This window comes from Limulus polyphemus, unplaced genomic scaffold (genome assembly GCF_000517525.1).
Source record: "Limulus polyphemus unplaced genomic scaffold, Limulus_polyphemus-2.1.2 Scaffold203, whole genome shotgun sequence".
Classification (NCBI taxonomy): domain Eukaryota; kingdom Metazoa; phylum Arthropoda; class Merostomata; order Xiphosura; family Limulidae; genus Limulus; species Limulus polyphemus.
Window position 1 is genome coordinate 87176 of NW_013665813.1, and position 4808 is coordinate 91983.

Consider the following 4808-nt stretch of genomic DNA (forward strand, 5'->3'; position numbering starts at 1 on the left):
CCACACAATTGACATCGTTTATCCAAACATTTAAAACACCCAATTGGCATCTTTTATCCAAACATTTAAACCACACAATTGGCATCTTTTATCCAAACATTTAAAACACACAATTGGCATCTTTTATCCAAACATTTAAACCACACAATTGGCATCTTTTATCCAAACATTTAAAACACATAATCGGCATCTTTTATCCAAACATTTAAAACACGCAATTGGCATCTTTTATCCAAACATTTAAAACACACAACTGGTATCTTTTTTCAAAACTTTAAAACACTCACAATGTTTGTTTTATTTACTAAACTCTTATTATTATAAAATAAAATCCTTTTTAAGTTCATTAGTTTTCTATAAGCTGATATTATTTGGAACTTACTGAAATATTCTACAAAACCTCTGATAGCATTGATATTAACTCCTTATTAACTCTTTATAGTCATACTATAAGTGCTAATTATGGATATCATCTTACGTAATTTCTGAGTTTGATTAAATATCTTGGTACGTAAAAATGTTATCAATATGACCCCTTGGATAGTTCATATCTAAAAAAAATGTTTTAATTGATGTATTTACATTTGTAATTATTATTAGTCACAATTTTTAATGATCAAAGAATGTAAAAAACAAATTTATTGTTCATTTTAATCATGTATGAATTCAGTATTTTTCTCAAAGTTATTCGAAATTCCAAAAAAAACTTCATATCTTCCTTATTCAAAAAATATAATAAAAATATGCTGTTTTTGTTTTTTTCCACTGACAGTAAATGATCCCAACTCAACGAGAGTGGGTTGGTGACCTGGCGAACCTGATTCAAATTCATGCTGTACCACAAAACATTCTTTCCTCTTTAAGATAGTTCACTAATATTTAGTGTTAAGGAGAAACTTAAACAGTATTTTATTAACCGAATAGTTAAGTAAATTAAGTTTCCTCTACTATTTTTTCTAATTTACTAGTTTTTACTAATTTGGTAACGATAAAAAACACACACAACCTAACAATTTTTTTTTCTGTTTTGCTTTAAAGGTCTGTTGGATTTATTATTATTATTATTGTATGTCAGTAGTAATATGTATCCTTATTTCCTGGTCAGTGTTTGTGCTTGCTGTTTGCTTGCCATGGATGATCAAACACATGCAAACTACGTACTGGAAAAAAAAAACTGTCTGTCAGTAATTGTTAAGTACAATAGTAATATGAAAGTTGCATCCCACTGAATTACAAGACTTATCATTCACACGGGAAATACAAATTAAGTGTTAGGAAAAAGGAAGTAGAAATGAAACATTTTCATTTTCGTCAAAGAAATTTCTCTAAAGATTATGTTTTATGTAGTACTACTAAAACTGAACGTTTCTAGTCATCAACATAAAACAGAACTTGCACTGGAAATCTGGAAGTGGTAATGTGAATTCTAAAAAAGCATAATGTGAGACACAAAATTGAAGAACTTTATTCCCTTAACATCTGAAATGTTACACCTTGATCAATATTCGGAACGCAGCGTTTCTTCATTGTGTATTGGTAACTAGATAGGGGACAAAATAAACTTTGTAGTAGCTTATGTGACGCACCCTTATATGTCATAAAACAGATTTTGTAGGCACATCCTTGTAGAAACTGCATATCTTAAGAAAGAAGTCTTTTTAGACAGTTAACTCTCATAAACAAAGATGCGAGAAAATAAAATGTGTAATTATTTCTTTGCGACAGCTTCTTAGTTTTATATTTTGTATGTGTTCGTATTTATGGCGTAAATACTATGGCTATCTGCCATCATCTCTAATTCTGAATTACTGATCAGTAGGAAAAAACAGCTACTCAGCAGCGTTCTACCTAACACCCACCATCCATGCAAAGGGATTGACTGTCACATTTATAACACACTCACAGTGCGGGGAATATTTTATAGCATCGACGGAACTCAATCCTGGTTTGCTAGATCTGAAATCCAGAATTCCATCACAGAGTCAACACTTTGTATTAAAATAATTGGGAGAGAGACATAGATGATTATTTTATGGAAAAAATATATTAATTTTGAACTCTTAACATCTCATTAAAATGCGTAGATAGATATGCAATATTTTATTGTAGTTTTTTTTATAATATGTAAATTGTAAAGATCATTACTAAGAGTTTGTCTTTTCATAAATGGAAGGATGGCAGAAGGCACTATCAAGATATTTTTGATATATATTGTAACATATTGTTCAGACATTTCTCTGTTGAAACGACATTGTCCTTTAAGTTTCTAAATTATGTCAATTTTTCATAACGTAATTGTTAAAAATAAACATTTAGAACAATAAGTCACATAAAACATTAGTTTATTAAGTGTATTTTTAAAGATATCTTTATTTGTATACTATTTTGATGTTATGAACATGTAGTTGTATTCAAAAAGTCAATTTTTGTTAACTAAAGTTGGCCTCTCAGTGGCACAGTGGTGAGTCTGAAGACTTATTGGCCTGGCATGGCCAGGTAGTTAGGTTGCGGGTTTGAATCTCCGTCCCACCAAACATGCTTACCGTTTCAGCTGTGGGGGCGTTATACTGTGACGGTCAATCCTATTATGCGTTGGTAAAAAGAGTAGCCTAAGAGTTGCCGGTGGGTGGTGATGACTAGCTGCCTTCCCTCTAGGAAATTGGGGACGGCTAGCACAGATAGCCCTCGTGCAGTTTTGCGCGAAATTCAAAACAAACCAAACCAAACTGAAGATTTATAACGCTAAACACCGAGTTTCGATACCCGTGGTGGGCACGGCCCATTGTGTGTCTCTGTGCTTGACTAGAAACAAACGAAAACTAAAGTTGTTTAATTGTTTGTTTGAAGCTAAGCACAAAGCTACACAATGGGCTATCTGTGCTCTGCCCACCACGGGTATCGAAACCTGGTATCTAGCGTTGTAAGTCCGTAGACATACCGCTGTGCCCCTGGGGGGAAAGTTGTTTAATTATCTACATGAAAAATGTATTTGAATTTAATCAAAAATACGTATATGAAAATATATATATATATATATGGTCAATGTTAAGTCTTTATAAATTACGATGTCAAATATTATGATAATTAGCATGTTTCATTACTTTTGAGAAGTATCAAAGCGAAATTCTCTATTTCGAGCAATATGTTTTTACTGAGTAAAAGGTCAAAATATTTTTAATAAATACACATACATGTATGTACATTCCCTATTCCAATGATAAATAATGGTTGCAAGAAATATATATTTCTTTTGACGGCGATGTATGTCTGGGAATACTCCACGAAATACTTCTATTATACATTTTGATTATAAATACTAATTATTGTGTTGTTTAAACTACTCCATACTTCTTGAAAATATCTATAATTAAAGGAAAAAATACATGTAAAATAAGAAGAAATTGGCCCGGCATGGCCAGGTGGATAAGGCGCGCGACTCGCAATCTGAGTGTCGCGGTTCGAATCCCCGTCACACCAACCATGCTCGCCCTTTTAGCTGTGGGGGCGTTATAATGTGACGGTCAATCCCACTATTCGTTGGTAAAAGAGTAGCCCAAGAGTTGGCGGTGGGTGGTGATGACTAGCTGCCTTCCCTCTAGTCTTACACTGCTAAATTAGGGACGGCTAGCGCAGATAGCCCTCGTGTAGTTTTGCGCGAAATTCAAAAACAAACAAGAAGAAATTAGTTGGTCACTCCTTGACTTTTCATATGTATATTTATATATATGTATAAAGAGTGAAAATTAAATATTGTGACCGTCAGGATACATTTTTGCAATAATATTGTCAGCTTCTGCAAAAATTTAATTACTTTTACGTCTATATCTCAATTCATGCTACTAAAGTGAGTCACAATGAAGCCCGAGCTGTGATTTTTATTCCAAAATTGACTGGAGAAAAACAAACTTCAAAGTTGAGAAGAACGACATCATAAAACCTTCTTCTTCTGGCCATTGATATTTAGACGCATTTCTCTAGAGAGATTGATCACCTTGCTATTTTTGTTTGAGCTACAATTTCTATTCATGATTAATAAAGAAGAGTGGTGCTACGTCGTAAACGTAGATGTTGGAGTTGATTTATTTGTCTTTCTGGTGCACTACGGGGATCACACGTTCGACAAGCCTAAATGTTTTTCTTCGAAGGGGGGGGGGATTTGATACACCAAGTTAAAAAAAAAAAGTGTTGACTAACGTTTTCTTCAAACAGCAATCAATAATATATGCAAAATTTGCAATTTCGTTATGTTCTTAAATTTTGCAAAATTGGCGAAAACATGTTAAATCCAGAAGATTCTGGTTACTTCTTAATTTGTAAATATATTATGTTTATTATAGGCGCGGTTAAAAGTATCGTAATATATATATATGTAACTTTATATATATATATATATAGCTAAAACAATTTTCAATGTAAACAACATGAGATCTTCTGAGTTAATACACACCGAAATTTAAGCTTGGCTTACCTTGACGTTAGGCTAGTCTTAAACTCATTGGGCTAGCGATTAGTTTGAGAAATTACGTGTTTGTAAGTATATGTTCATCTATCTGAAAACATAGATTGTTGAATATACTTACATGAATAAAAAAAGATACCAGCGTGCTGAAATAATCATTGCGTACTGAATAATGGTTGAGAGCATTTAATGTAATGAAGGTAAGGACTTGTAATTGTCAAAAACGTAAACAAAATAAATGTCACTTTGAGTGTTAAATAGATTATTTGTTCTTAGTTAAAGATAAGTACGTAATCTACGAAAGTGCTGCCAGCCATTATCTAAATACAGAAATAAAAGAATTATTTCA